The 14,278-nt window shown below is 34.0% G+C and overlaps 1 protein-coding gene across 3 annotated transcripts in view; it reads left to right on the top strand.

The window, feature by feature from the left end:
• Nucleotides 1-14,278, top strand: part of PRR16 (proline rich 16) — a 277,837-nt gene that overhangs the window by 146,017 nt on the left and 117,542 nt on the right. The window contains exon 1 of one of the 3 annotated variants that reach the window (XR_016020718.1): nucleotides 6,982-7,094. The exons of the other annotated variants lie outside the window; for them this stretch is intronic. The gene's annotated coding sequence lies outside the window, so the exon portion shown is untranslated. Of the gene's footprint in view, nucleotides 1-6,981; nucleotides 7,095-14,278 lie in introns of those variants that run through there. 3 annotated transcript variants of the gene reach the window in all.

Raw genomic sequence — 14,278 nt, forward strand, 5'->3', positions numbered from 1 at the left:
ATCATATGAAATATATGAAATAATGTTTAACTTCACTATTAAGGAAGTGCAAATCAAAACCACAATGAGATGTCAACTCACACCTGTTAGAATGGCTATCATCAACAAGGCAAATAATAACAAGTGTTAGAGAGGCTGTGGAGAAAAAGAAACCTTACACTATTGATGGGAATGTAAATTGGTACAGCCACTATGGAAAACAATATGGAGGTTCCTCAAAAAATTAAGAATAGAATAACCATATGACCCAGCAATCCTTTTCTGGGTACCTACCCAAAAAATATGAAAACATTTATCCGTAAAGATATATGAAGTCCAATGTTTATTGAAGCATTATTTACAGTGGCCAAGACATGAAAAAAATCTCTGTTATTTTTTAATGAATTAGTGTTATGTACAAAGCTGAAAGTTTCCCCAAGACAAGAATCTTTAAAGACAACCAACACTAAGATTTTTTTTTGGGGTGGGGGTGGGGGATAGAATTGGCAAGGGGGAGAATTAAATATAAGTTAGTCAGTGTGTGAAGGTAAATGTTTAACAAACAGCTCTCTGAAGAGGGGAGACAGAACACTGTTTTGTAGCATTTGCTTATTTTCATAGTGTAACTACTCCCACCATGACTCTTTCAAGCTATGAGCCTGACGTCACTGACTGGAATTGGGAAGGGGTGCGTAGTAGCACAAATACGTAGAATTCCTACTCTACAAAGTAGATGTAAATGACCTTAAGAACATACATAATTGCAAAATATTTGGAAGTTATGAGTTTTGACTATTCATTATCTTTTTAAAATATAAGTAATTGTAATTTAATCAATTACAATTTAATTTAATTAATTGTAAATTAGTTTAATTGTGATTTAATATAATTTAATTTTAATAATGACTGTGTTTAGCAATAGTATCACAAATTCCAATAATAATAATAAATGGTTTTCGCAAGCCAGTATGAACTGGCTTCAGCCCATGACTCGTAGGGTAGATTAGGAAAAAAATCTCATTAAGTTATGTAGGAAATGAACTATTTGGGGAACATTTTAGCTCTACCTCAATATAGTTTTCTACTACTCTTTCAAAGTTTAGTATGAGTATTAATTTTAATAATGGAACTTCAGTGGTATGAGTTTTTCTAGGAAAGTTTCAATGTAAATTATGCTAATTTATATTGATTATTCATATATATGGTATATAATAGTTATGGAATCCCACATGATTCAAAGTTAGCATCATGAAGATCAAGAGTTGTTTGCCTCAGGAATAGATGAAGACAGTGGACTGTTTGGTTTTTGTTTTTTGTTTTTTTTCAGATCATTTCCCTTTCTATTACTACTGACTATACAAGAGTTATGAGTTATCCAACACATTTTTATTTCAATTCAGAAAGAAGGGTAAAACTGAGTTGAAGCATAAAACGAACAGATGTAACTCCAGCCTCAGGCTGTTTGGAAAGTAATTTTAATTACTGAATGACATTTAAAAATTGAGGGTGGATCATATAATTTACAATGTAATACATGGAAAATTTACTGTGTTATTTTTTGGGTTGTTAGATTAATAAAGTATTGTACATATTAAGCAAGAGAGTTAAGACATTCTTCAGGCTTTGTGTAGACTCAGTCTAATACTGTTTCTATAGATTCACACTGATACAGAGATCAAGTTAATTAATAACTTTGTCAGTCAATCTAGATGATTCTATGAAAAAGACACATTTACAATGGTGCCTGTTTTCTGGACTGATATTCTACATGCATATCGTAAAATGGATCTGTGGTACATGTTTTTTTCATGTAAGTTTCTACATAGAAGAGTACTTAAGATGCTGTGCTTTGGAGTCACAGAAACTTGTTATTTTCTAAGACATATTATTTTCTTCCAAAGAGTAGGGTACAGAAAGGGAGGGGAAAAGGGAGTAATTTTACAGTGGGGAAACCTGACAGCCGCTATCTGAAGCCAAGTGAATGAGCTTAACATCAACTGTGATAAGTCATATTGATAGTATCTTGTCTATGTTGTGACAACAATGGCATTTTACCTCTGCAATCTCCTTCCTCCAAACACATTTTGTCAGTCTAACTGTGAGAAAAACATCAGACAAATCCCAACTGAGTGACATTCCACAAAATACCTGACCAATAATCCTCAAAACTGTCAAGGTCATGAAAAGCAAGGAAAATCTTGTAACAACCAAGAGACCTTAAGGAAATACAATGATTATATGTAAAGTAGTGTCTTAGATGGGACCCTGGAACAGAAAAAAGACATTAGGGAAGACTCTGGAAATCTCAGTAAAATATAAGCTTTAGTTAACACTAATATATCAATATTGACTTATTAATTGTGACCAATGTACCATACCAAAAAAAGATTCTAATAATAGGGAAAACTGGGTGTGGGGTATATGGTAACTCTCTGTACTACTTGTATAAAAATTCGGTAAATCTAAAAATGCTCTTTAAAAAAAGGTTGTTTAACATAAAACTATTTATCTAACAATATAGAGATATCTTATTGCCTCGTATTTAGCCAAAGAAGCTAGCTATGCACAAGATTCCCAAAGGGATATGATTCCTTTTTTATAAAGCTCAAGGATAGGTAAAACTAATTCATGCTATTATAATACAAGTCAGGAAAATGGTTTCACCTGGCAGAGCGAAGTGACTAGAGGGGCACGAAGAATCTTTGGGATGTTGGTAATATTCTTTATCTCTATGTTGGTCATGTGAGTATGTTCACCTTGAAAAAAACACGTTGAGCTGTATTTAGGGTTTTCATATTTGTAGATAGATTAGAGAGAGAGAGAGAGAGAGAGAGAGAGAGAGAGAGAGAGAGAGAGAGAGAGAGGTGATAGATACAAACACACATATATATTATATATATACATATATACACATATATACTATATGTTATACTTCAATAAAAATAAAAACAATGGGATTATTTCATTTTGCTCCATGGCATTTGGGTTACAGAGATTACAAGGGGTTTTTTAATCATTAAATTTAACACCAAAGTGCATTTTATAGGAAATGATTTAAAAGAAAATGAAAAGGAAGGGTACAATATTAGCTCATAAGTGTAATACATTAGTGGTTTGTTGTGAAATTCCAAACTGACTTAAGATGGGTTAGGTATCCCTTGTGTACTCTCCTACAGAGTTCTTACAAACTTTTACTGTTACACTAAATGTCATTATATCATAATTATAATTTTGCATGCTGATCTTCAATAAAATAAGATCATCGAACAGAACCATTATGTTATTCATCTTTTCCTCTCCAGTGCCTAGCATATATTCTGCCAGATAATATGTGATGTCTAATTATGATTGATATGCATGAAATGAACAGTGAATACATACATACTTCAATAAGTATATATGGAGTATCATTTTCTATTTTGAGATATACTCACATATTATGTTTTCATAATTCTCTCTCCTCGTTGATTTTTTTCTCTTTCTAATAATTCATAGAAGCTAATTATAGGATGACCCAGGTTGATTCCACAGTGTTTTTATCTTTTCTTTCCTATGATCTATTTTAGTCATCTTGTCCAACTTTCTGCGACTTTATCTTCCACCCTTTTTACTGAAGTTTTAAGTATGGTAATAAAATGTTTACTATATGAGAGCCCTTTTTTATTTTTTATTGCATATTTTTATAGAACATTACTCCTTTTTAGTGGATGTGGTATATTCTCTGAAGATATTTGTAATGATATTGGAGGTTTACCTTTCTCTCCATTGTATTTCTTCTAAAAATTTTCCCATTTTTCCCATTCAGTAGAGGGTGGGCCAGTGGAGGGTGGAAGATGGGTTAAGAAGATTTTCTTTTTAAGCTCTAAAGTGTTTTTGAACTTTTATGGGGCAACTATTATGTGTCAAACAATATATTATGTACTGGTGGTGGGGGGGACTAATTTTGTCATCTTCTAATGATCATATTGTCTAATTTCCCATTTTAAGGAGGAGCGGTTGAATACAGTTAGGAGTAGAAGATTTCAGATACAGGGGCGAGTTTATACTAATATGTAGAAGTAAGACATATAGAACTTTAATATATAAATGTATAAAAGGCATAAAGAATTCTTATAATAAAATGCCAGTAATAAGATGCCCCACAATTTTTGTAAGTCTGCTCACATTTTCTAATTATTTGAGGATGAAATTATTGTTTGATGTTTGATCCTCTTTTAAGTTCTAATCCAGACTTACAGTCTGAAATAAAATTATCTTGTCCTTGTTTATCTAAAAGTTTATTAAAAAAAAATGTAGTTCTTGCTAATATCTTATTCTTCTCTCCATTGTTATAATCAGGAGCGTGGCTCCTTTTCTCTCATTTTCTTCCCCCCCCCCCTCAGAAAAGGGTGTAGGTCCTTTAGGGCCTCAAAATTTATATTAGTTTACTTTTAAAGAAACTGAAGAATTACTAGGATACACGCGATTATCATAAGCACTAACCCCACAAAGTGAAAGTTCGAAAGTGACCCAATTTAATTCTGAATTTAGTAGAGTTTTTCAAAGACCATATTTATTTTGATTTTATTTCTTTGTTGACTACAGTGTTCAAGAGATCTCATAGTCTCTGTGTTATTAGATTCTTGAGAATTTCTATCAGTTTTCGCTATATTTGTAGGATAATTTTTACAATGCTTAGGTAATGTGTTTACTTTTTCAGAATGTGTAGAGCTGCCCACTGAAATTCATCTAATCCTTTCATCATAGCTTTTCCTGTCCTGAGTTGGTGGATTTTGATTGCTCTATTCCTTCAGAACTTGAGGTTTGAAACTATTTGGTCAGTTGTGTTTTTACTCGAACAGCAACCTGGCTGGGTTGACATTCTTGGGTCAAAAAGAGACACAGTGGTATCTGAAAAAAGGATGGTTTAACTCATGAAGGTTTGAGACTGGACCATTGAGCCAGGTCACTTGATGTTAAAGAGATGACAGATTTCATAGCCAGATCACCTCCAAATCAGGCTACTGGGCAGGCCAGTGAACATGCTGAGATAACACACATGTTCTCCATACCAAAGCCCCAGTACCTCTCACTGCATATGTGTTGCCACACACATTCCCAAGTCAGGTTCCTCTTACTTATGTCTTAGATTGCTTCCTTAGCAATCTTGAGTGTGGAGTCTAGGTCACAGATGAGTGCTTAATTACTAAGTCATCCTAAAATTATGAAGCTAGCATAAGGACAGTATAAATACACGTCACTTTAGGCAAAGCAAGTATTTTACAGTAAACATATCCATGTCCTATCTTCTGGTCCCCAAACATACATTGTAGTTATTTTTAAATTGGAAATCATATTTCTTATATACAGTTTTTGTTATTATCCATACATTTGAAATAATATATTCATGGCAACATGTCTTGTAACTAATTTCTTTTCATTGACATCCTTGCAAAGGAAGCTCGTCATTTTTGTTTATTTGTTTTCTTGATAGAGAATCTAGAATCTTCTTTTTGATAACTTCACATACTATACAATTAAAATGTCTGAAACTTCTACATGGTAAAGCAAGCTAATACATTCTGCAGGCTTTGCACTTTGAAACATTTTTATGTAGGAATGTTTCTAAGCATATAGAAAAATACAGAAAATAATATAATAGGCACATGGCACCCATGATAGAGATTTAACAGATACTCTTCTTTGCCATATTTGCTTAGGAACTTTTTCTGTTGTTGTTGTTGTAGTTTCTTATTTAAACCAGATGGATACAGTAAAACCCCTGAGTCTCTTGTTCCCATCCTAGTCTCTTTTTTCTCCTTGAAATTGTTCCTAATCCTCCCTGTGCATGCTTTTAAACTATTACTATGTATGTACATATTACAATATGTAGTCTTATGTGTGTTTTTAGAGTTTGTGTAAGTGGTATAATTTATGAATTTATTTTAAATTATGATTTTATTGTTTAATGATTATGAAATATAAAAAGCAAAAGTAGATTTAAAATCCTTTTCCATGTTTGATGATTCCTTGCTGTCAAGTATATTGTCAAGCAATTTTATTTTTGCTTTTGTTCTTATCTGTGTGTTTGTTTTTAAAGAGATGTTCAAGAGATTCTGTAGTCCATGCATTCTTAGATGCTCGAGAATTTCTGTCACTTGTCTCCATACTTGAAGGATAATTTTTAAAATGCTCTGGTAATATATTTTCTCCTTCAGAATGTGTAGAACTGGCCATTGTATACTAATCCAATTCTTCCATCACAGCTTTTCCTGTCATGTTTTAAGTTAGTAAATTTGGGTGGTTCATATCTTTTTTGGGGTATTTGAGATTGTCTTTATACTTGCATGGCAACTTGGCTGGAAATGACATTCTTGGGTCACTTTCTTTCCCTCAGAACTTCATACATACATTACTGTTCTATCTTCTCTCGTTTGATATTGTTCTGGGAAAGTCTGATGCCAGAATTATTTTCCTCCCTTGAACTTAACTTGTTCCTTCTGCTTGGATGTCTATCTGTGAAATGCTAGATACATCTGAGTGGCAATTTTTTCAAACAGATTTTACTTGAGCATATTGTGAAGTTTAAACAGCCAGATTCAGTTGTTTCTTCCTTTCAGAGAAATGAGCCTTTTGAATACATTGTTTTTTTTCTGTTGCGTAATACTGGAGTCTATTTACTAGGAAAACCATTATTCCCTATGATGTATATCAACGTGGTATTTCCTCCATATCTATTATTTTCTCTCTAATTTCTGTAATCAGTACTGACTTCAGAATAAAGCAAGAGAGACCATGCCTTGGAAACTGTGTTTTACAGCACTCCGGTATGCCCACCTCTAGCTGCCATGTGGGACCAAGAAGCCATGTTCAGCTGGAGTCTGTATTTCTGATCAAGATCATAGTACCGTACTCAGGACCCTGGCATTCACCATTCATCACCTGCAAACACATTTGAGGGACTAGTAGTAGCATCCTATCATGATCTTTCTTCCTTAGGACACACCGAACCACTGGTGACCCACGGAGCGGCCAAGGTTGATTGTTTGCAGAGGCTGTCGAGAGAGCTTGGAAGTGTGTGCTGGGGTATCCACATATGTGCATTTGAGGCCCTTCATGGTGTAAGGAAGACCGAGGTGGGAACAGGAGGATGATGGGCAATGGTCAGGGTTGGGGAGCTGGAGCTTATCCTTCACGGCCACACGCTGACATGAAATGCTGAGTTGTCCGAAACATCTGTATTTACACCTGGCCTTTCAAGTATTTTTTTCAAGGTATATATTTCAAGATAGGATAGAAAATAGAAACATTTTAAAACAGTTTATTGGCTTGAAATTACTATTATTTAATATTTCAACGTATGGTATTTTACTCTTACCCGAGACCCTGAAAATCTTTGGGGCAGACCTGTCTGAAATCAATGTTTTGTTTTGTTTTGTTTTGTTTTCCCCGTTTGCAATCACACTGATTATGTCAAGCTTTCACTCTATGTCAATAATTTAGTTTCAGGCATGACTATTCTCTGTCTTGCCCTTTGCATCTTATTTATCAGTTTAGTAATGATGGTATTTTAGAAATCGGTTTGTTTCTTCGGCGCTTCAATTCCTTTTCTATTTGATTCTGTCCTGGCATATATATATTATTAAGTATTTCTATAGCACAAAGCCTTTGGGGGAAATGTTCTTCCATTTCTTCGAAACTGAGTTTTTCACCTGGCTTTTGTATTATGGGTTCCTTTGTTTCTTTTCTTTTTCCCCCTTGTCAAAATTGTGTTTAGAGAGTCACCTTGCCTTTTTTTTTTTTTTTTTTCCACCTTGCTTAACTTGAACTAGTTGTAAGCTCTGCTTAGAGCTGCCCTGGGCCTCAAGCAGTGTGAGTGAGTTTTCCTTACCATGTTCTTATCATGTCTAAGTCTCACTTACCTTCGCAGGCAAGTCTCAGTGTGAAGGCGAACTTATTTCATGTTCCAGCCACAATCCTACAGCTTGAAGGCCTGGGGTCAGTGGGGCAGGGGTGGGGATGGAGCGGGATGGTAGAATTACTGCTCTCCCTTTGTAGAAGAGGCAAATGGTATGTTCCAGTTTGTTCTACTACCTTATTCAGGGATTGGCCTGGGCTTATGGGGAAATGTCTTTCTGTGTTGTATTATTCCTCCAGGTCAGTGTGGCTCTAGCACGTCTGCTTCCATGACACAGCCCTTTGCTCACTTAATTCACCATGATCTCTTCTGCAGTCCTGCACATTCGCAGTCTGCAACTTTTATTCACATTAGGTGTTATTTGAGAAAATGTGAGGACGTTTGTTATTCCACTGGTACCGTCCTGAAGCATTAAGTCCAGTTTAAGGATTCTTATTGAGTTGACTTAAAATCCAACCCCTGGGAAAAGGGGAAGGGCATTAAAAAGTACAAATTTCCAACTATAAAATAAGTCATGGGGACGTAATATACAATAATGTCCTGATAACTATGTAGATGACAGATGGCCCACATAGTTATCAGGACATTATTGTATATGGTGATCACTTTGTAAGGTATATAAATGTTGAATCACTATGTTGTATACCAGAAACTAATATAATATTGTATGTCAACTATAGTCAAAAATAAATTTTAAAAAATTTTAATTAAAAAAGAAAAAGCCTATCTCTGTTTCTTTAGCTGAGAGCATTTCGAAATTAAGACAGTGGGTTGCACTACTTTGTTTTTTTATTTCTGCTATTAAGTGTTTTTGCTATATGTTATTTGTTTGTTACTGAGGAATAAGTTTCTACTATACTAAATTTTTACTATGACCTCATTTTTTATAAGTAAAAGTAATGCACGCATGCTGCTGAAAAGGTGGAAAAAGTTAAACAGGGTCCAAAAAACACAGTCATTTCACTTTCATTTTCATTCAGTGCACACTTCCAACCATTTTTGTTCTGATTACCCAGAAGCTTTCCTGGGTCCTTGCTGCTTAGAGTCTATCCTTCATTACGCTGTCTTTAGTAAGTAGATTTTGTTCTTTAACTAGCTCATGCCAAAACACTTGAAATGAAGGAAAATGAGCTTAGAAATAAAATATTAATTAGGAAATCCTATATTATGACTTTTCAGTGTTAAAATTTCATTTTTTTTCTTACCTAAAAAACCCTTGCTTCTTTGATATACACATTAATATAACTGGAGAGTATGCCCATTATATTTTGGGGAATTGGATTATTACTCTGTTGCTTGTGACAGTTGAGTCTAAGCTAACCGTCAGCACATCAATGCACATAATTCTCCACATATTAAATTTCAAAGCATTTTGTTCACACTATCTCATAAGTTCATATTATCTGGCATATTTGTAAAAGTTCCTTTCTTAATGATATTAACTTAAATAGCAGAATTGTTCCATCTTTTTTATTAAATTAGATCTCAAGAAAAGACATCATATTGTTAAAGAACTGGAATTTATATTGACAATGTAACAAATATGCTAATTATTAGTATTATTATTTGTTGAATAATTGTAGAGAAGAATATGGTGAAGCTCAACAGAGCTGTATACAATTTGGGCCACTAGAGGGCTTTGATTTTTACCAGTGAGAGTATTACTGTGAAGATAAACAGTGAAGTTTATATAGCTACCAAGTATATAATGTCAAAGTTTTACATTCCTTATAATATATAAAGTATGCAAGAATCTTATCCTGAGTATAAGCAAATTATATAATATTTGACACTATGTGGTGAAGGAATGTTTTATATCTTAATAAGTCAGAAGTAGTCAATAATGCAAATTGACAGGTAGGGTAAGTTTTACAGTTTTTATATGTCCATTGTCTTAACATTTTAAACGTGTTAGAAAAATATTCCACATTTTGCTTATCCTAATACCATATATAGAACATATATATTTATAGTACTTTTGCAAACAGTTTTGTTAAAATTAAATGATTGGACTAACTTTTGCTATAAATACTCTATTTTCATAAAGAAAAAAAAATCACGTTGAAGTCTTTCAGGGATTTTGCCACAGTGAGAGCTATGGAAGATCAATTTTCAAAGTTCTAGCAGACTTAAAAGGCTGTTGGCTCCCAGTGGTGAACTTTCATTGTTTTTCAAATTACATGTCATTTATTTATATAAAATATCTCTACGACAATGAAAAGAGATGTTTGAGAAGCCAATTCTAAAGAATTTCAAATTCTAAATTCCCTGTCTCTCTCTTTTTTTTTTAAATTTAATTTTATTAAATTTATTGGGATGACAATTGTTAGTAAATTATATCAGATATTCTGGCTCATTAAATCAGACATGATGGCATTATATTTTAAAATGCAACTCCTCTTACTCCACTAGGAGTTCTAGACGTCAGACACAGAGGTTGCAATGTTTGCATATCTTTATTAAACCAAGGCGATGTCCCCATGTGCGTTCACACTATGCGTATTCCATCATAATTATGTTAGGCGAGGTATTTTTTGAGCTGGGAAAGATTCTACAGATGGGCTTTAGACATTTTCAAGTGTTTTCGCTAATGCAAAAATAATGTAAGGTAACCTTCCCATTTGGATAATTTTTCATAGTTTTCCCTACATTTCATATGACAAGAATAATTTTTTAATGACTTGCTTTATGGCAATTTCTTTCCACTTCCTCAATGATCTGTAAAATAATAAATGCTCACTTCACTTTTCTGTTTGAACCTTGACCTTTACTTTCAGGTGAAGGCCAAACACATGGTATTTAGCATGGTATTGAGGACCATGAGGTGGTCTAGCACTTCTTTACCTGCACCTCTTTCTGTTTCTGTCTTTACACACTTTTTTCTTTTCCTAGTTTATGTGTGCAAGGGCACACACACACACACACACACACACACACACACACACACACCATACCCCTTACAGTCTGCCACATTGGGTGACTTTCTACTCTTGGAACTCTCAATTTATTTTTCAAACTTTTCTTTCTTTACTTTGCATTTTAGTTTACCTGGAATGCTCATCTACTATATTCTACCTGATCCTTCAAAGTCCATTTTAAGTATATTTCCTGTTTCCAAGACTTTCCCTGACATTGTTTCTCCCTCCCTGGTAGTATTAACTAATTGTGCTTTTCTCTTGTTAAAACATTTTATATATACTCATACTCTAGCACTTATCACGATTACCACTGATAGTTTCTCACACCTTCTCCTCCTCCTTCCCCCCTCCCCCTCCCCCTTCCCCTCACCCTCTTTCTCCTTCTTCTTTTTAATTAACAAAGTAGAGAACTATTGCCAGGAAGGAGAGACCCAGTTTCACCATCACACAACTAGTGAGAATCAAAATTATAATTATATCCAAACATCCTACCTGCTAATCCCATACTGTATCAATATCAATATTTCTAGTAATATTATTCTGAATGTTTGATAAATGCTATTATTTCTAAAGTACAATTATGTGCTTCAGATAGCAAGGAAAGGAGTAATAGAGTTTTTCTGATGTTTTGACAAGTAATTTAATAGGCTATATAAATTCTAAGAATTTCGACAAACAATAGTGTAATTTACTAAATTCTTCTTCCTTTACATTATACACTAAACATTTAGCTCAATATCTGAGAGATGCAAAGTAAAAACATATATCAAAATGCCATTTTAACATATATGTAAATACTTCTTTAGAGATGTTGATATATAAAATGCTTTATTAATCTTGCAGTTTTATTTTCACATATCATTTCAGTGTCTTCCCTCCAAGAGAGACATTTCTGGAAGTGTCTTATATATTTTAGATATGTGTGTGGACTTATATATATGAAAAGAGAGAGACAGATTAGAAATCTCATGAACATAGTTTATTTACAACCCAAATTCATCACCTCAAAAGTTTATAAACCTGCACCAAACTGTGAGCAATAGGTACCTCATGTAGAAATATTTTATTGCAGTATGTTTCTTTTGATTCATTCATGTTTATCATTTATTCATTCAGTATACATTTCTTTTCCAGACACAAAAGCACAGGATAGCCTGCCCTCTCAGAGCTTATATTCTCGCCAAAGAGACAAACATTAAAGAGAGAATTACACAGTTAATCACCTTATTAGTGCAGTGTGTGCAGTGAAACAGACACAGGACCTCTAGGGCTATGTAAAGGGACTTTCAGGGCACTCTGGAAGATTTCTTTGAAGAGGAAATATGTGGGCTAATTTTTGAAGGATAGGGGAAGTGTGTGTGTGAGTGTGTGTGTGTGTGTGTGTGTGTGTGTGTGTGTGTGTGTGTGTAGTGTGCTCTGGGAGGAAACAGAAATAACTAGGCCTGGGTAGAAAATGACTTATACAAAGACCCAGCGAGACCCAGCATCTTCTAAGCACTGAAAGAAATCAAAAGAGCACAGAGTGAAGACGAGTGGCACCAAAGCATACTGGGGTGGAAAGCAGGACCCAGGTCCTAGGATCATGGTGCCCTTATTAAGTATTCAGTCTTTATCTTAAGAGCAATAGGATACCACTTGAGGTTTAATAATTTGTATTATACAAATATATATAATATGAAATATATACATATGTAATAGAAACTCTGTCTGACTGCAATACAGTGAATAGTTTAAACAGAAGAAGGAGTGCATTAGATAGAGAGGAATTTTGTTTTTGCATTTTTACTCATGATGCTTACAGATTTTCTTTTATTGAGCTAGTTTAACATCAATAGGGAATATAATACACAACCTGAGGTTTACTTCCTTTACACTTCTGCAAATGCAAAAAGAGATGAGATTGAGAGCTATGAGCTTGAGTTCAAATTGACAGTTCCATACCATCAGGAGGATTTGCAGCTCCTCCTGAACATTATTAACATAATGGAATCATTTGGAAGTCTATACTCATAAACTGCAAGTAGATGAGCCATTTCCATCTATTAAACTCCTAAAGCAAATTATGATGAGAGATGTTTCCTTTTCCACACTTTACAGGCAGCCTCAGTAGAAGCATGTTTCCTGTTAAAATAACAAGGTATCTTAGGAAAAGAAAAATTAAAGAGAGCTATCACGTTTCAGACATTATAATTTGTGGGCAATGTTTGTTACAGGGGAAAGAAAAGTCATAAATACCTCACTTGCTAAAACTGATAGACAAGTAATTGTGGAACTTACATGAAGTGATCATTATATATAGTACATTTTAACAATATGGAACTAAACTGTGCTTTAATAGCACTTCCTCCCTTATTATTTAATTGCTTTTTTATTATTTTTTAATTCTAAACAGTAAGCTATTGGGCATGTGACAATTAGAAATTGTGTATAATAACTTGGGAGATTTCTGCTTCTTTCAAGAGCAATTCAAAAATGCTTACAGTTCTATGAGGGAATGATTTATATAAAATCAGGTACTTTTGTGTTATATGAGTTCAAAAGAATAAACATCTTAGTTTTGCAAATTGTGAAGTTAAAATGTTTGGATCATTTAGTGCTTCAAGTAACTGTTGAAACTTAAGTTTCCAAGGCTGCCAGGGTCCAATAACATTTTTTGATAAATCATATCTGGAGTTGAATTTTACATTTACCCCTGAGTTATCTATGTACTATTCGTACTATGGGTACAAAGCAGCTAGAGTTATAATAAAAACAAATGAACCCACCAAAACATGTGTCCATTTGCATTCTCTGCCAAAGCACTAACTTTGTACATTCTTTCAATTGATCTTTTGGGGACTGATTTTCAAAATTTCAGTTTCATGGGTTTAAACTCCGTAACCTAGCTCACAGGGCACCCCACAGTTTGGCCTTCATTTGTCTTTTCACTCTTGTCTTATTCATGTACCATCACCTACCTTAATCTTTACCAACACATAAATAATTATACATTATACTTCATGCACATTCTATGGCCTCTTCCTGTGAATTTCATTTTTTCATTCAAGAAAGCTCTCTGATACCACCTGGTTTGAAACTATCTCTGTCTAGTGCCACCAAGTGACCTCCAGGGAAAGAGGAAATATCCCTTTTCTCTGCTCTCCTACACTTGCAAATCCTTGACGACTACATACATCACAGTGTATGGTAATTATTAGTTTACATGGGGGTGGAACTGTGTCTAGGTCATCCATTTTCTTTGATTGTCTTGGGTATGATTTAACTATTTTAATTTTTGTTAAATTTATTGGGATGACATTGGTTAGTAAAATTATTTAGGTTTCAATTGTACCTTTCTATAATACATCATGTATGTGTTGCATTGCGTGTTCACCACCCAGTCAGTTCTCCTTCCATCACCATATACATGACCTCCTTTCCCTCTTCTACCACCCATCTCCCCCCTTACCATCTGCTAACCACTAAACTGTTGACTATTATTTTT

The sequence above is a fragment of the Rhinolophus sinicus genome, chromosome 3 (genome assembly GCF_057876585.1).
Source record: "Rhinolophus sinicus isolate RSI-liver-muscle chromosome 3, RSI-T2T, whole genome shotgun sequence".
Taxonomy (NCBI): Eukaryota; Metazoa; Chordata; class Mammalia; order Chiroptera; family Rhinolophidae; genus Rhinolophus; species Rhinolophus sinicus.